At 48.8% G+C, this 19,210-nt stretch overlaps 1 long non-coding RNA gene across 1 annotated transcript; it reads left to right on the forward strand.

The window, feature by feature from the left end:
- Positions 1 to 16,061: 16,061 nt before the first annotated feature.
- Positions 16,062 to 17,275, forward strand: LOC123567102 (uncharacterized). Its single transcript, XR_012414312.1, has 2 exons — positions 16,062 to 16,248; positions 17,167 to 17,275. It is a non-coding gene; the product is annotated as an uncharacterized lncRNA (long non-coding RNA).
- Positions 17,276 to 19,210: the final 1,935 nt, after the last annotated feature.

Below are 19,210 nucleotides of genomic sequence, written 5' to 3' on the forward strand. Positions count from 1 at the left end.
AAGTAGCTGGGATTACAGGCACCCATCACCACGCCTAGCTAAGTTTTGTACTTTTAGTAGAGGTGGGGTTTCACCATTTTGGCCAGGCTGGTCTCAAACTCCAGACCTCAGGTGATCCACCTGCCTCAGCCTCCCAAAGTGCTGGGATTATAGGCTTGAGCCACCACGCCCGGCAGCACATGAATGTTTATAGCAGCCCTATTCACACTAGCCAAAGGTGGAAATAAAACCAAAAGCAGTGGTGCGCCTGTAGTCCCAGCTATTCAGGAGTTTGAGGAGGGAGGATCGCTTGAGCCCAGTAGTTTCAGGCTGTACGGTATGGTATGATCATGCCTGTGAATAGCCATTGCACTCAGCCTGGACAACCTAGCAAGACTGTCTCTAAACAAAATGGTTTTTTGGCTGGGCATGGTGGCTCACACCTGTAATCCCAGCACTTTGGGAGGCCGAGGTGGACGGATTACGAGGTCAGGAGTTTGGGACCAGCCTGGCCAGCATGGTGAAACCCCGTCTCTACTAAAACTACAAAAAATTTGCAGGGCATGGTGGTGTGCACCTGTAATCCCAGCTACTCAGCAGGCTGAGTCAAGAGAATGACTTGAGGCCGGGCGCGGTGGCTCAAGCCTGTAATCCCAGCACTTTGGGAGGCCGAGACGGGCGGATCACGAGGTCAGGAGATCGAGACCATCCTGGCTAACACGGTGAAACCCCGTCTCTACTAAAAAATACAAAAAACTAGCTGGGCGAGGTGGCGGGCGCCTGTAGTCCCAGCTACTCGGGAGGCTGAGGCAGGAGAATGGTCTAAACCCGGGAGGCGGAGCTTGCAGTGAGCTGAGATCCGGCCACTGCACCCCAGCCTGGGCGACAGAGCAAGACTCTGTCTCAAAAAAAAAAAAAAAGAGAATGACTTGAACCTAGGAAGTGGAGGTTGCAGTGAACTGAGATCCCACCACTGTACCCCTGTATCCCAGCCTGGGCAATAGAGCGAGACTTTGTCTCAAAAAAAAAAAAAAAAGAAAAGAAAAGAAAGAAAAAAAGGCATTTTTTTGGCATAGGATCTGTCTCTGTCACCCAGGCTGGAGTGCAGTGGTGTGAACACACAGCAGCCTGGAACTCCTGGGCTCAAGTGATCCTCCTGCTTAATAGTGTCCTGAGTAGCTGGGACTACAAGCGTGCATCCCCATGCACGGCTAATTTTTCAATTTCTTTCTTTCTTTTTTTTTTTTTTTTTTTTTGAGACAGAGTCTCGCTCTGTCACCCAGCCTGGAGTGCAGTGGTGCGATCTCGGCTCACTGCAAGCTCTGCCTCCCGGGTTTACGCCATTCTCCTGCCTCAGCCTCCCGAGTAGCTGGGACTACAGGCACCCACCACCTCGCCCGGCTAGTTTTTCATATTTTTTAGTAGAGACAGGGTTTCACCGTGGTAGCCAGGATGATTTCGATCTCCTGACCTCGTGATCTGCCCGTCTCGGCCTCCCAAAGTGCAGGGATTACAGGGTTGAGCCACCGCACCCGGCCTTTTTTTTTTTTTTTGAGATTGAGTTTTACTCTTGTTTCCCAGGCTGGAGTGCAACGGCACGATCTCAGTTCACTACAACCCTACCTCCGCCTACTCAGGAGGCTGAGGCAGGAGAATTGTATTTTCAGTAGAGACGGAGATGGGGTTTCACCATATTGGCCAGCCTGGTCTCGAACTCCTGCCCCAGCCTCCCAAAGTGCTGGGATTACAGGCGTGAGCCACCGCACCCGGCCTCAACCGTTACCATTATCTAAGTCCCAGGGCTCTTTCATTACCCCAAGTAGAAACTTCAAACCTAGTAAGTAGCCACTCCCATGTCCCTCTCCCACCCCAGATCTGGGCAACCACTAATCTGCTTTTTGTTTCTATGGGTTATGCCTGTTATGGAAATTTCATACAAATGGAAATATAATTCTCCTGCCTCAGCCTCCTGAGTAGCTGGGATTACAGGCGCCCGCCACTACACCCAGCTAATTTTTGTATTTTTAGTAGAGATGGGACTTCGCCATGTTGGCCAGGCTGGTCTCCCGACCTCAGGTGATCCACCTGCCTTGGCCTCCCAAAATGCTGGGATTAGAGGCATGAGCCACCGCGCCCTGTCTTTTAAAAATTTTTGTAGAGACTAGGTGTTTCCATGTTGCCCAGGGTATTCTCAAACTCTGGGGCTCAAGCGATCCTCCTGTCTTAGCCTCCCAAATTCTGGGATTACAAACTTGAGCCACCATCCTCAGCCTAAAAAAAATTTTTTTTTAAGGTAGAAACAACGTAAGATGTCCATCAGAGGAATGGATAATCAAAATGTGGTATATTCATACAATGGAATATTATTTGACCATAGAAAGGATTAAGTAATAGTACATGATGAACTTTGAAATATTATGCTAAGTGAAAGAAGCCAGAGACACAAAAGGTCACATATTATATTTCCATTTGTATGAAATTTCCATAGTAGAAATAACCCACAGAAACAGAAAGCAGATGAGTGGTTGCCGAGATCTGGGGTGGCAGAGGAACATGGGAGTGGCCATTTTCTAGGTATGAAGTTCCTACTTGGGGTAATGAGAGACCTGAGACTTAGATAATGGTAATGGTTGAGGCCAGATGCAGTGGCTCACGCCTGTAATCCCAACACTTTGGGAGGCTGGGAAGGGGGAATCACAAGGTCAGGAGATCGAGACCAGCCTGGCCAACATGGTGAAACCCCATCTCTACTCAAATACAAAAATTAGCCGGGTGTGGTGGTGTGCGCCTGTAGTACCAGCTACTTGGGAGGCTGAGGCAGAATAATTGCTTGAACCCAGGAGGCAGAGGTTGCATGAGCCGAGATCACGCCACTGCACTCCAGCCTGGGTGACAGAGCGAGACTCCATATCAAAAAAAAAAAAAAAAAGCTAACGGTTGAACAACATTATGAATGTACTTAAAGCCACTTTGTTGTACACTTTGAAATGGTTACAATGGTAAATTTTATATTATCTATTTTATCATAATTTTAAAAATATTGAGGACTCCAAAGAGCCTTTGTTTATGTGAGTTATGTCTAAGAATATTTACCATATTAGAAATTAAAAGTGTCTGGCCGGGCGCGGTGGCTCAAGCCTGTAATCCCAGCACTTTGGGAGGCCGAGACGGGTGGATCACGAGGTCAGGAGATTGAGACCATCCTGGCTAACACGGTGAAACCCCGTCTCTACTAAGAAATACAAAAAACTACCCGGGCGAGGTGGTGGGCGCCTGTAGTCTCAGCTACTGGGGAGGCTGAGGCCGGAGAATGGCGTGAACCCGGGAGGCGGAGCTTGCAGTGAGCTGAGATCCGGCCACTGCACTCCAGCCCGGGCGACAGAGCGAGACTCCGTCTCAAAAAAAAAAAAAAAGAAATTAAAAGTGTCCAGGCACAGGCCAGGAGCAGTGGCTCACATCTGTAATTCCAGCACTTTGGGAGGTCAAAGTGATCAGGAGATCAAGTCCAGTCTGGCCAACGTGGTGAGATCAAGTCCAGTCTGGCCAACGTGGTGAAACCTTGTCTCTACTAAAAATGCCAAAATTAGCCCGGTGTGGTAGCGTGCGCCTGTAGAACCAGCTGCTCAGGAGGCTAAAGTGGGAGAATCACTTGAGCCTGGGAGGCGGGGTAGAGATAGGGTTTTTAGTAGAGATAGGGTTTCACCATGTTGGCCAAGCTGGTCTTGGACTCCCGGCCTCAAGTGATCTGCTCTCCTGGGCCACCCAAAGTGCTGGGATTTTAGGTGTGTGCCGCTGCGCCCAGACAATTTTTTTTTTTTTGAGACAGAATCTCTCTCTGTCACCCAGGCTAGAGTGCAGTGGTGAGATCTTGGCTCACTGCAACCTCTGACTCCTAGGTTCAAACGATTCTCCTGCCTCAGCCTCCCAAGTAGCTGGAATTACAGGTGCATGCCACCACACCTGTCTAGTTTTTTAGTAGAGACAGGGTTTTGCCGTGTTGGCCAGGCTGCTCTTGAACTCCCAACCTCAGATGATCTGTCCACCTCGGCCTCCCAAAATGCTGGGATTACAGGCATGAGCCACTGTGCCCCACCAAATTTTTGTTTGTTTAAAATAAAGAGAAATAAGAGAGGCATTGTTTTACAATTTTTGCTTTTACTTTAATGTCTGGCTTATAAAAGACAATATGAATCTAATTTTGGCTTCTATATTCAATCTGTTCCTATATGATGGTTTAGTTGAAGTATACAAAGAAGGTTTGGCCCTACATAGATATGTAGTTGGAAAATGGAGAATTTTAATAGCCTTTTCAGATAATTGTGGATTTTCTTTTTTGATGTAAAACTCAACAAGTGGTAGTTTATTTTATTTTACTTTATTTATTTTTAACAAAGTTCTCACTCTCTCTTCCAGGCTGGAGTGCAGTTGTATGATCGTGGCTCGCTGTAGCCTCCATCTCCTGGGCTCACGTGTTCTGCCTGCCTTAGCCTCCAAGTAGCAAAGGCTCCAGGTATGCACCACCACACCCAATTAATTTTTTTTTTTTTGAGACAGGGTCTCTTTTGCCCAGGCTGGAGTGCAGTGGCTGATCTTGGCTCACTGCAAACTCTGCCTCCCAGGCTCAAGCAATCTTCCTGCCTCAGCACCCCCAAGTATTAATAACTGGGACTACAGGTGTGCACCCCTACACCCAGCTAATTTTTGTATGAGACCGGCTTTTGTCATGTTGCCCAGGCAGGCCTCAAACTCCTAGGCTCAAGCGATCTGCCTGCCTTGGCCTTTCATAGTACTAGGATTACAGGCATAAGCCACCTCCCCTGGCCTAATTGTTTTATTTTTTGTAGCGACAGTGCTCTCACTTTGTTGCCCACTCTGGTCTCGAACTCTTGGCCTCAAGCAATCCACCCGCCTCAGACTCCCAAAGTGCTAGGATTACAGGCATGAGTTTGCACACCTGGCCAACAAGTGGTATTTCCTTAAGGACTAGTTGCAATATGGAATCTGAAACCAAATTTCAACTTCATAAAGTTTTCTTTTTTTTTTTTTTGAGACGGAGTCTCCTCTGTCTCCCAGGCTGGAGTCCAGTGGCGTGATCTTGGCTCACTGCAACCTCTGCCTCCCGGGTTCAAGCGATTCTCCTGCCTCAGCCTCTCGAGTAGCTGGGATTACAGGTGCATGCCACCATGCCCGGCTAATTTTAAGTTTTTTTTTTAGCAGACACAGGGTTTCACCATATTGGCCAGGCTGTTCTCAAACTCCTGACCTCGTGATCCACCCATCTCAGCCTCCCAAAGTGTTGGGATTACAGGCGTGAGCCACCGCACCTGGCTAAGTTTTCATATTTTTTGTACATGAAAATCCATTGTTCTGTCTTGCAAGTTAAGTGTTTTTTTTTAACTATACAAAATTTTGTAACATCATGCATTGGTTATTTGGAAAATACTGGGTCACTAAGTTATAAAGATTGTTGACATAATTCATCATACAATGTCAAAAAAATCACATTTGTTAATACCACCATTCTCATCAAAAGTCTTTTACATACTGGTAGCCAAGTAATAATGGTGAATACAGTTCAAGTAAATGTGATCAACAGTCTGAGTCTCGTGGAACTAATTTTCATTCTAGTGGTTTTGCATCAGCACGCTGACGTCATGAGGTCACCTACTGCGGAACTGAAGTGATCCTAGGAATTCTGAGTCTTGGGTCCTTCGTTTCATTCTTTCCTCTGTGTTCCTAAGGTTATCTTTCTTGGATGTTTCTTCCAGAAGACCCTATTGGGGTCTGTACCATACAGCAAGGGCCCTGAGGCTTGTGTGAGAGGACAGCAAAAACCATCAGCTGATGGCATCCGGAATGACTTAGATTTGTAAACCCAAAATATCCGAGACAGGCCTCAACCAATTTAGAAAGTGTATTTTGCTGGCTGGGCGTGGTGGCTCACGCCTGTAATCCCAGCACTTTGGGAGGCCAAGGCAGGCGGATCTTGAGATCAGGAGATGGAGACCATCTTGACTAACATGGTGAAACCCCATATCTACTAAAAATACAAAAGATTAGCCGAGTGTGGTGGCGAGCACCTGTAGTTCCAGCTACTCGGGAGCCTGAGGCAGGAGAATGGCGTGAACCTGGGAGGTGGAGCTTGCAGTGAGCTGAGATTGCGCCACTGCACTCCAGTCTGGGCAACAGAGTGTGACTCTGTCTCAAGAAAATTATTTTGCCAAGGTTAAGGACACATCCATGACACAGCCTCCGGAGGTCCTGAGGACATGTGCCCAAGGTGGTCGGGATACAGCCTGCTTTCATACATTTTAGGGAGCCGTGAGACATCAATCAATATGTGCAAGATGTACACTGGCTCTGTCTGGTAAGGAGGGACAAGTCGAAGTACGGGGGAGCGCTTCCAGATCATAGGTAGATAAGAAAAAAAAGTTGTATTCTTTTCAGTCCTTGATCAGCCTTTCACAGAGTACACAATTTATTCTGGCTCAGTGAATCTGCATTTTTACATTAACAATAGGGCAGAGGAAGCAATAAGATAAGAATTTGTCTCAAGTCAGCAGAGGGATGACTTTCTGTCCTGTACATGTGAAAATAAGCTAACAGTTTACATTGCCAGGGTGAAATTCAACAGAACTATTTTAGGATAAAGATTTTGAGGCCCACAAGGAATTTCCTTGTGGACAGATTGTGAGGGAGGTATGTAGCTCTTTTATCTTTGTAGCTATCTTATTTAGCAATAAAATGGGAGGCAGGTCTGCCTGATGCAATTCCCAGCTTGACTTTTCCCTTGGCTTAGTGACTCTGGGGTCCTGAGATTTACCTTCCTTTCACAGATTGATGGGTCACAGTGTCTGAAAACATCAGAAGGTCTTTTTATTTTTTATTTTTTGAGACAGGGTCTTGCTCTGTCACCAGGCTGAAGTGCAGCGGCGTAATCATTGCAACCTTGACCTCCTGAGTTCAAGTGATCCTCCCAGCTCAGCCCCACCGCCCGCCCTGCGCCCCCCAGTAGCTGGGACTACCGGCGAGTGCAACCATTCCTGGCTAATTTTCGTATTTTTTCTAGAGATGTGGTCTCACCATGTTGTCCAGGCTGGTCTTGAACTCCTGGGCTCAAGTGATCCTTCCGCCTCAGGCTCCCAAAGTGCTGGGATTACAGGCGTGAGCCACCGTGCCTGGCCAGGATGTCTTTTTATAAAAACATTTATTAGCAGTTATCATTCCATTTAGGTGAGTACAGTTGTTTATACTCTCCTTCTCTGAAATATTTAGTGGAAGTAAAGCAGCTTATCTGACCAGTAAAGCCAGCAAAGGAAATTTAGAAAGTTCAAATTAATTAAACTTTGCAAAAATAAAGTCTTGGATAAACTAATATTATGCAAACAATACTTTCCACACTGTAATAAAATTAGAAGAAGGTAAAAAGCAAGGTTGTGTTTTTTTTCTTCTTCTTCTCTTTTTCTTTTCTTTTTTTCTTTCTTTTTTTGAGACGGAGTTGTTTCACTCATGTCACCCAGGCTGGAGTGCGGTGGTGCAACCTCAGCTCACTGCAATCTCTGCCTCCCAGGTTAAAGCACATCTCCTGCCTCAGCCTCTCAAGTAGCTGGGACCACAGATGTGTACCACCATGCCCAGCTCAAGAGCTGTCCTCTAGGATGATCTAAAGCTATCCAATCAGTCTGTATTAGTCAACTCCAGCTGCTGTAACAAAATACTGGCCGGGGGCCGGGCGCGGTGGCTCAAGCCTGTAATCCCAGCACTTTGGGAGGCCGAGATGGGCGGATCACGAGGTCAGGAGATCGAGACCATCCTGGCTAACACGGTGAAACCCTGTCTGTACTAAAAAAAATACAAAAAACTAGCCGGGTGAAGTGGCAAGCACCTGTAGTGCCAGCTACTCAGGAGGCTGAGGCAGGAGAATGGCTAAACTCGGGAGGTGGAACTTGCAGTGAGCTGAGATCCGGCCACTGCACTCAGCCTGGGCGACAGAGCGAGACTCCGTCTCAAAAAAAAAAAAAAATACTGGCCGGGAACAGTGGCTCATACCTATAATCCAGCACTTTGGGAGGCCCAGGCAGGCAGATCACTTGAGCTCAGGAATTTGAGATAAGACTGGGCAACATGGCAAGACCCTGTCCCTACAAAAATTACCTGGGCATGGTGGTGTGTGCCTATAGTTCTAGCTACTCAGGAGGCGGATGAAGGAGGATGGTTTGAGCCCCAGAGGCCGAGATTGCAGTCAGCCGAGACTGTGCCACTACACTGCAGCCTGGGTGATAGAGTGAGACTGTCTCAAAATCAAAACAAAATAAACAAACAAAAACAAATACAGTCACATTAGGGGTTATGACTTCAACATATGAATTGAGGGGGGGATACAATTTATTTCATAGCACAGTCTTATTTATCTAAAGATTTATTTTGACACACCTGGTTTACTTGAACTTTGATGCTTGTAACATATTTCTGTATTTACACATCAAATAGTAAAAACCAAATCAAAATTTTGATATCAAAAAGTTTTCAGCCCAGCATGGTAGTACAAACCTATAATCCCAGCTACTCAGGAGGATGAGGTGGGAAGATTGCTTGAGGCCAGGAGTTGGAGAACAGATTGGGCAACATAGCAAGACCCCATCCTGAAAAAAACAACCTTTTTAAATTAAAAAAATAAGAATTAAGCTCTTCTGTCATATAACAGATTTCCTCATTTATGAATACATACCATGCCTTTGATTCCCTTGCCTGTCATTGGCCACTGGCCCAGTGGAGACTTAGCACCATGATATGAGATAATACTTCAGACTTCTTGATAAGTCATGCTAGAATTCCTACACAGTTCAGGGGTCTACATCCCACTACATCCCTTCATCATGCTGTTACCAGAAAGGGGTCCCAATCCAGACCCCAAGAGAGGGTTCTTAGATCTCGAGAAAGAAAGATTTTGAGGCAAATCAATAAAGTGAAAGCAAGTTTATTAAGAAAGTAAAGGAATAGGCCAGGCACCATGGCTCATGCCTGTAATCCCAGCACTTTGGGAGGCCGAGGCGGGCGAATAGTTTGAGCTCAGGAGTTTGAGACCAGCCTGGGCAACATGGCAAAACCCTGACTCTAGTAAAAATACAAAAATTACCCAGGTATAGTGGTTCATGCCTGTAATATCATTTACTTGGGAGGCTGAGGCACGATAATCTCTTGAACCCAAAAGGCAGAGGTTGCAGTGAGAGGTTGCAGTGAGATCACACCACTGCACTCCAGCCTGGGTGACAGAGTAAGACTCTGTCTCAAAAAAAAAAAAAGAAAGAAAGTAAAAGAATAAAAGAATGGCTATTCCATAGGCAGAGCAGTGGCATGGGCTGCTCAACTGATAATATAACTTGGCTGTGTCCCCACCCAAATCTCATCTTGTAGTTCCTATAATCCCCACTTGTTATAGGAGGGACCTGGTGGGAGGTAATTGAATCATGGAGGCAGTTTCCCCCATTCTATTCTCATGATAGTAAGTACTCACAAGATCTGATGGTTTTATAAGGGGCTTCCCGCTTCGCATGGCTCTCATTCTTACCCTGGCTGCCACCATGTGGAGAAGGACATGTTTGCTTCCCCTTCTGCCATAATTGTAAGTTTCCTGAGGCCTCCCCAGCCATGCTGAACTGTGAGTCAATTAAACCTCTTTCCTTTATAAATTACCCAGTCTTGGGTATGTCTTTATTAGCAGCATGAGAACAGACTAATCAAGTAACAATTGATTATACTTATAGTTACTTTTTGATTATGTGCTAAACAGGGAGTGGACTATTCATGAGTTTTCCAGGAAAGAGGTGGGCAATTCCTGGAACTGAGGAGAGTATTACTCCCCCCACCCCGCTTTTTTTTTTTTTAACCATATAGGGTAACTTCCAGACGTTGCCATGGTATTTGTAAACTGTCATGGCACAGGTGGGAGTGTCTTTTAGCCTGCTAATAATTAGCATATAATGAGCAGTGAGGACAACCGGAGGTCACTTGTGTCACCATCTTGGTTTTGGTGGGTTTTGGCTGGCTTCTTTACTGCATCCTATTTTATCAGCAAGGTCTTTGTGACCTGTATCTTGTGCTGACCTCCTAGCTCATCCTATAACTAAGAATGTCTAACCTCCTGGAAATGCAGCCCAGTAGGTCTCAGCCCTATTTTACCCAGACCCTATTCAAGATGGACTTGCTGTGGTTCAAACGCCTCTGATAATACCACCCAGACTCAGACAAGAAAGGCTACTGATGCAGGCTCATCTAGAGAGCTCCCTTCACCACCACCACCTCTGGCCATGCCCTTCCCATAAAATGATGAGTCAAATGGGCCGACTGGACTTGCCCAGTTAGAGCCCACACTGCCTCCTTCTAGACCAGCGCACTCAAATTGTGGCCCTTGAACTACTGACATTCAACAGACGGCTTATTACTGGACCACAATGAGCCAAGTACAGAAATGAAAAGCAGCAGAGGCTAGGCACCGTGGCTCACGCCTGTAATCCCAGCACTTTGGGAGGCCGAGGCAGGTGGATCACCTGAGGTTGGGAGTTCAAGACCAGCCTGACCAACATGGAGAAACCCTGTGTCTACTAAAAATACAAAAAAAATTAGCCGGGCATGGTGGCGCATGCTTGTAATCCCAGCTACTCAGGAGGCTGAGGCAGGAGAATCGCTTGAACCTGGGAGGCGGAGGTTGCAGTGAGCGGAGATGATGCCATTGCACTCCAGCCTGGGCAACAAGAGTGAAACTCCGTCTCAAAAAAAAAAAAAAGAAAGAAAGAAAAGAAAAGCAGTAGGGCACAGTGGCTCACACCTATAATCCCAGCATTTGGGAGGCCGAGGCAGGTGGATCACATGAGGTCAGGAGTTCGAGACCAGCCTGGCCAACATGGCAAAATCCCATCTCTATTAAAAATACAAAAATCAGGCCAGGTGCAGTGGCTCACATCTGTAATCACAGCACTTTGGGAGGCCAAGGCAGGCGGATCACAAAATCAGGAGATCGAGACCATCCTGACTAACACAGTGAAACCCATCTCTACTAAAAATACAAAAAATTAGCCGGGCTTGGTGGCGGGCGCCTGTAGTCCCAGCTACTCGGAAGGCTGAGGCAGAAGAATGGCATGAGCCCAGGAGATGGAGCTTGCAGTGAGCAGAAATTGCGCCACTGCACTCCAGCCTGAGCGACAGAGTGAGACTCCGTCTCAAAAAAAAAAAAAAAAAAAAAATTAGTTGGGCGTGCTGGCACCCACCTGTAGTCCCAGCTACTTGGCTACTCGGGAGGCTGAAGCAGGAGAATTGCTTGAATCCAGGAGGTGGAGGTTGCAGTGAGCCAAGATTGTGCCACTGCACTCCAGCCTGGGTGACAGAGTGAGACTCCACCTCAAAAAAAAAAAAAAAAAGAAAAGAAAAGAAATGAAAAGCCAAGCATTTAGAAACTTTCATCACAATTTGACTTTGCTGCAACATCCAAGCTCCTGATCATTTTCCATTTTCCAGGAATTTGTTTTCATTGTATTTTATAAAAGTATCAGCCAGCCTATCACAGATTGGAAATTTTATTTATTTATTTTCAAGAAGGGAAAGAAAGGCTGGGCACAGTGGCTCACACCTGTAATCCCAGCACTTTGGAAGGCTGAGGTGGGCGGATCACTTGAGGTCAGGAGTTCAAAACCAGCCTGGCAAACATGGTGAAACCCCATCTCTACTAAAAATACAAAAACTAGCCTGGTGTAGTGCCGGACGCCTGTAATCCCAGCTACCTAGGAGGCTGAGGCAAGAGAATTGCTTGAACCCAGGAGGCAGAGGTTGCAGTGAGCCAAGACAGCACTACTACACTCCAGCCTGGGCAACAGAGTGAGACTCCGTCTCAAAAAAAAAAAAGAAAGGAAAGAAATTTAACAGATTGGAAACTTTAAAAGCTGGTCATTCACCTGAAGCACTGTTCTAGACTCTGGCATTTTTCTACCCAAATGGTGTTGAGTTCATTTCCAAGGTCTCTGCAGCCTTCTGCCTCAGGTATTCTCTGGCAAGCAGACCCGTCTGCCAGTGTGCACACCTGGCTCCAGTAAATGGCCAGGAACAGCTGTTCGCAGGTGTGCAGATGGAGCTTGGACTTGTGTGCTGGGGTGTGCTGCAGGAGCAAGGCCCCTCACAGTGCAGAATGGGACACGGAGGGAAGTGGGAAGAGGAGGGGCAGCCTGGGGGCTGTAAGGCCAAAGGGGCAGGTTCTAAATTTAAACCTGCCATTCCAAGTTGTTAGCAAGATATATCTGTCAAGGTAGGAGGACAGAGCATACTTTGATCTCATAACTCCTCTGTACTCAGACACGTGGTATGTGGGCCTCCATTTGCTACTTGCCCTGAGTCCCATGAACATTTAGGGCAGGCCTGCCTCAGGCATCCCTAGGTGAACAGCTGAGGAGCCTATTAAACTGCATGCACTTTGTAAAAGTACATGAGCATTTCATCACATGGCTTCACTGGATTTTCAGAGGTGAACCTGAGCCAAAAGGATGCAGAACCACAGTCCCAGACATTGCAGAAAACCTGACAAGCAGGGCAAGTTGGCCCGTTCCACTATGCTGGATCCAAAGCCGGGGTCCAAGGCTATCTCACCCACTTCTTTGCGTGAGGGTAGACCTAGAGAACAGCCAGCATCTGGGGGTACTAAGGAGGTCTATAGTCTTCTGGTATCCTTGGTACCTCCACAGAATAGACTTTCTGCATTTCTAGAAATCTTCCCTTCCCCTGCAGAGGAGAACCAACCCCCGGGCCCAGACTCCTGCATGTTCGCTCCCATCCCCAGCGGTTCTCCAGGTGTTGTAGAAGCAGCTACTCAGCTGTGCAGCCACCTGCTTCCCGCCCCGGGGGTGTCCCTCCCTGCGTGGGGGGCTCAGGCACAGGAGCAGGCGCCCAGAAGGTTCTGGCAGAAGTGCTGCACCCAAGGTAGTGGGGGACCAGAAAAAGCGGCACCCCCAGCTTGTAGCTGTACACTGCGGGGCTGCGAGTAAAATGAAGAGCAGCCCGTGAGGAAGGAGTGGGGAGTGAGACATGGTCCTTTCCTTCCACCTGTCACCCCCTCCTCACCTCCTGCATGCCCTTGAGTAAACCTGGGCATCCTCTCCTCCTTGCCCCAGTCCTGGGGCCCACACAAGTCCCTGCTGGGCCCCGAGAGACAGAAAACACGGCTCAGGCCTCCCAGTCCTATTCCCAGTAGCAGGGTGGAAGATTTCTGCAGAATTTCCAGCCCAGGCCAAATGCAGGCTGTGCTAGGCTGGAGGAACTCCCTCTTTCTGTGTCCAAAAACACTCCTTTTTTTTTTTTTTTTTGAGACGGAGTCTCGCTCGGTCGCCCAGGCGGGAGTGCAGTGGCCGGATCTCAGCTCACTGCAAGCTCCGCCTCCCGGGTTTACGCCATTCTCCTGCCTCAGCCTCCTGAGGCTGGGACTACAGGCGCCCGCCACCTCGCCCGGCTAGTTTTTTGTATTTTTTAGTAGAGACGGGGTTTCACCGTGTTCGCCAGGATGGTCTCGATCTCCTGACCTCATGATCCGCCCGTCTCGGCCTCCCAAAGTGCTGGGATTACAGGCTTGAGCCACCGCGCCCGGCAAACACTCCTTTCTTAAGAGGAGACACTCCATCATGTTTTGGAGAGAGAGAGTGCATGTGTGTGTCTCTGTGTGTGTGTTTTGTTTTGTTTTGTTATTTTATTTTTATAGAAAGGAGTCTTGCTCTGTCGCCCAGGCTGAAGTATAGCGGTGCGATCTCAGCTCACTACAACCTCTGCCTCCTGGGTTCAAGTCACTCTCCTGCCTCAGCCTCCCGAGTAAGTGGGATTACAGGGGCGTGCCAGGACACCCGGCTAATTTTCGTATTTTTAGTAGAGACAGGGTTTCACCATGTTGGCCAGACTGGTCTAGAACTCCTGGCCTCAAGCGATCTGCCTGCCTTGGTCTCCCAAAGTGCTGGAGTTACAGGCGTGAGCCACTGTGCTGGGCCACTGTGTGTGTGTTTTTGTTTTGTTGTTGTTGTTGTTGTTGTTGTTTTTAGATGGAGTTTCGCTCTTGTTGCCCAGGCTAGAGTGCAATGGCATGAGCTCGGCTCAATGCAACCTCCGCCTCCCAGGTTCAAATGATTCTCCTGCCTCAGCCTCCCGAGTAGCTGGGATTACAGGTGTCTGCCACCATGCCCAGCTAATTTTTTGTATTTTTTGTATAGACAGGGTTAAGCCGTTTTGGTCAGGCTGGTCTCAAACTCCTGACCTCAGACGATCCACCCGCTTTGGCCTCCCAAAGTGCTGGGATTACAGGCGTGAGCTACAGCGCCCCGCCCAGTGTGTTTTAACAGACTAGTATTGGGGAAGACTTCCCTCTTTCAACCCGGCAAGATAAGTCTACACCCTCCCCAGGCAGGTGCTGGGCAGGGCAGCTCCCAGCAACTCACTGAGAACTGGAAAGTTTCCAGGAAGGGTTGGAAAGGTCAGACAGGTCATGTCTCTCACTGTGGTCAGGACACAGTCCTTCAAGAAAGGACACTGGGACAGAGATAAGCGGGAGAACTCAGCTCCTTCCTTCAGTCACAGAGCCCAGTGTTTAGTGCATCTCCGTCAATGGCTTGCTCCCTTTGAAGTAGAGACTACAGTCAGTAGTCCTGGTGCTTTATCAGTGAGTCCCTCCCCCATGTTCTGCGGGGTGGCTACCACGGGACGCTGCAGCTGCCTGCCTGTTAATCTGAGCACTCTGGTCTCTCCAGTTTCTCTTTTGGGACCAAGGAAAGTGATACTGAACCTTCGTGGCAGATTTTCTTTGTGTTTTGAGTCCCAACCTAAATAGCCCCTCTTTGGGGACAGAAATATGGCTGTCGTGACCCTGCCTGGGTCACAATCACTGGGAAACAGTGGCTCAGGACATTGCAGCTTAATCATTTCGTGCTCCACATCAAAGAAGATGAAATATATGATTTACAGTGTTGTGGCCCCAGAGTGTTGTGGCACATGTTTTCTCCAGGACATGTGCGTCTGGCTTTGTTTTGGTGACTGGTGAGATTGTATGCTGCGCACTGAAATAGAGGATGCGGGAGGAGCAACGGGTGTTGGGAAAAACAATGTTCAGTGTGGGGTATGTTGAATATGAGGTGGTGGTGGGTCGTCCTAGTGGAGAGGTCCAATGGATAATTGAATACAGGGTCTGGAGCGTGGAGTGAGAGGAAGAAGTCCAATCTAGAGGTGAACAATGGTGACTCTCCATTTAATTGTTAAATCTTATTTGTTTAAACAAATCTTATTTAAACCATGGATTTGCACGGGGACCTTCAAGGACCCTGAACAGACCAGAAAAGCTTAGAGCCAAGGATGGAGTCCTGGGGCATGGTGGGAAGAAGAACAGAGGAAGGAGCTCCAAGGAAGGAGATGGAAGGATCAACCAGAGAGGCAGCGGTTACCAAGAGAAGGTGGAACAAAGTCAGCAGAGGGCAGAGTTTCAAGGAGAAGGCAGCCAACACAGTCAAATGACTAAGAGATTGCAAGTCAGATCAGACCTGGAAATGCCTTCTGGACTTGGCCAACATGAAGGTCAAAGGTGATTTTAGTGAAAGCATTTCAGGGGCTGGTGAAGGAGACGCCAGATTACAGGCAGTGGAGGAGATAAGAGAGAGGCTAATGGGAGGCACACAGACCACAACAGAGTTGATAGGGGTTAGGGGTCGGGTGAGGGGGAAGAAAACTGAGCAGGCTAATTTGGGGAAGGAAAGAATCAACGGAGGGGGAAATGAAGGCAAGGTCAAGAGAGGGTCCCGGTGGAGGACAATGGAAGGGGCAGTGGTGGGAGGAGGGGAGGGGCGGGGCCACAGGGAGCAGGTTAGGAGGGCCCAGCCTCCCTAGGCAGGGGAAAGGAAAGGGGAAGGCCGGCGCGCCTGTGCGCAGTGAGATTTGTAGGTGAGAGGAAAGCCGCAGAAGTTATTTTGCCCCGTGAAGTAGGAGGCAGAACCATCTGCTGAGAGCAGGGTGGGAGGTGGTGGCAGGAGTTGAGGGAGGGGCAGGAGAATGAGGTTCCCAGCATCTCCTAACCGTACAGAGGCGCCTGCAGAGGGAGCCCGTGCAGCTGCCGCTCCTCTTGCTCCGTGCTTGTGTGCTGCCCTTCAGCATTCCACAGCTCACCCTGGGAGACGCTGGGCTGACCCAAGGCTGGAATGTTCCGGGGCAGAGCGACGAGTATCAGACCACGGGCTCCGGACTGAATTGGAAAGCAAGTTCACAAAAGTAAGCAAGCGACCAGGAGGAATGGGAGGGGCCGTTGTTTGCGCTGGAAGCACAGATGGAAGGGGGAAGAATTGAAGAATATGGATGGCCAAATGCTGAATGAATTGGGAGAGTTCACAGGTGGAGCTCCTCCCGACGGCAGTGGGCGCCCATGGGTGTGTGCTGCTTTAGCGGAGTGGAGAGGAAGGCCTTTGGAGATAAGGAGCTCAGTGGAACAAAGCTGGGGTATCGGACGGACTTCACCTCCACGCACTCAGAAAAGGCACTAGGACGATGGGGCCCTAGGGGCTGGAAGCCACTCCAACAGGAGCCCAAGTGCTCAGTCAGCACAGGGAAGGAAGACCAGGGATGCCTGAGGCAGAGGGGAGAAAACGGGGAGCCGAGTGTCCGGAGCCTCCGTGGAGGCGTGTGTCTATATCGCGACGGAGAAAACGCGTCCCCAAGATGAAAGAAAGTTAAAATGACATTGGCCCTGCCGCTCAGACACACCTAATAGGATCCTGGGTGCAGGAGAGCCCGGGTCAGCGAGAGGAGCCAGGGAAGACATTCCCAGCGGCTGAACAGACCCCCAGCGGGAGGCCAGCGCAGTGCTGAAGACCCGTCTTGGGGGAGGGGTGGAGTTGGGGCTTCACCAGCCTCAAGGGATTAAGGCCTCTTTCTGTTTCGCTGGTGGGGGCACTGAGGCCGGATGCCACTTGCTGCCCAAAGCTCAGGCTTCCAGACAGACCCCAAAGAAAGGCTGGTGTGGACTGGACAGCCTCTCCTGGGTGGAGGTGGGTGTCAGGTGGTGTTCCTGGGGGTCAGTGGCGGGATTCCCGCCGGGGGCCGTTTCTCCTGAAGAGGGAAATAGATCTTATCTTCACATCTTTCCCCCATACACCCTCCGCCGCACCCCCCCTTTTTTTTTTTTTAATACAGGCGGGGTCTCCCCATGTTGCCCAGGCTGGTCTTGAACTGGGCTGGGCTCAAGTGGTCCTCCTGCCTCAGCCTCCCAAAGTGCTTGGATGACAGGCTTTGAGCCACCGCATCCAGTCTACATTTTTGAGAAGTAAGGATTGTTCTGGCTGGGTCAGGGGGAAATCAGCCTGTGGGTGGGGCTGGATCATGCTGATATTGACCATCAGTGGAGGAAGCCATACTTCTTTCTCCTCAGGCCAGCACTAACCCTAGCCCTGACTCCTAGGACCCCATCCTCATCCGCCCTCCCTTCCCTGGAGGAAAGCTCCCTTTAATGTAAGACTTAGCTTCCTTGATACTCACTTGAGAAGCCAGGAAGATGTGAGGCATGCAGAAAAGCGGGGCGTTAAAAAACAAAACCTTAAAATATTTATCACGTACTTTGCCAACACACACATCCATCTGGCGTGTGTCAGGGATTAGAGGCTGGCCTGTGTTTGGAGAAAGGTAAACAGTTCAAGGTCCTAGGCACCCAGCCAAAGTCCATACGATATGCCGTTCGGTACCACCCACTGCCCCATCTTCATCTTCAGCTGAAACTCAGATCCCGGGAAGTCTGCAAATGAGCGAGGTGCTATCCCCCACCAGTCAGATTCCAGTTTGTCCACGATATCCCAGATCTACCCACTCAATTACATTTAAGAGACAGTTTCTGTCTTTACTTTCACCACCAGCCTTGGTTAAACATCAGAAAAGAGACAAATTACACACTTCTCAGAAATTGAAATTTTATAAAAAGGCATTTTCTCTTATATCCATAAAATGATATAATTTTTGCAAGTATAGAAATGTGTCATAAATTATAATGTTCCTTAATTACAGCTCAATGCAACTTGGTACTTTCTTCCCTCCCTAAAAAACGAGAGAGAACCAAAAAATAATATATATATAACTGTATATATATATTTATATAATATAGACAAACAAAATATGAAAAAAAATCATTTCCTCTTTGGTATAAAAATCAGACTCTCACCTTGAGAGACACACAGACAGACATGATACTGGGTTTGTAAACTGTGTGGCCAAAAGGGATTTCCCTGCCAAGACTTCCCCTCGCCCATTCCCTGCCCACCCACCCCCACCTCACTGCAGCCCCTCCAGTTCCTTCGGGGCTCCCACATGGAACATTTAAAATCCCCCTACCCACTCCCAGCTCCACACCATTCCTGAAGTATCCCCCGACCCACTACCAAAGAAGAGGAAAGGATTCTTCTCAAGGCTGATTAGGTAGCGACTAACTTGGGAAATACCTTATTTAGGGAATAGCTTCACAGGTGTGGACGAAGTAAAGGACAGGCTGTGGCCAAACTCCGACAGTGTCCCATCCAGACCAAGCCAGGCGCTGGCCTGGGCCTGGTTTTGCCCTTCTCCTCCTCTACTACCTGGCACAAGGACTCCACCACCTCCTGCCAGAGGCTGGGCCTGAGGGGCAGGGCTCCTTGCTTACTGAAGAAGGGAGCAGAGAGGCCGATTCCTGTTCCAGCCTCATCTCAGGTGCACAGTTTCCCCCTGTAGCCCCACCACAGGGCCCTGGGGTGTAGGTGCAAGAAAGCACCAGATGGGGAGGCAAAGGGAGGTCAAAAGGGAGTCTGCCAATAAACTTGGGTTTAAATTTAAAATCAAAGAAAACTACCCCTCCCCTAGCTGGGCATGGTGGCTCACGCCTGTAATCTCAGCACTTTGGGAGGCTGAGGTGGGCAGATCACGAGGTCAGGAGTTTGAGACCACCCTGGCCAACATGGTGAAACCCCATCTCTACTAAAAATACAAAAATTAGCCGAGCGTGGTGGTGTGCGCCTGTAATCCCAGCTACTCAGGAGGTTGAGGCAGGAGAATCGCTTGAACCCGGGAGGCGGAGGTTGCAGTGAGCCGAGATCGTGCCATTGCACTCTTGCCTGGATGACAAGAGTGAGACTCCATCTCAAAAACAAAAGAAAAAGAAAAAAGAAAAGAAAACTACCCCTCCCCACCGACCAAATTTCAGACCCAGCTTTAGCTCACT

The sequence above is a fragment of the Macaca fascicularis genome, chromosome 1, assembly GCF_037993035.2.
Source record: "Macaca fascicularis isolate 582-1 chromosome 1, T2T-MFA8v1.1".
Lineage (NCBI taxonomy): Eukaryota > Metazoa > Chordata > Mammalia > Primates > Cercopithecidae > Macaca > Macaca fascicularis.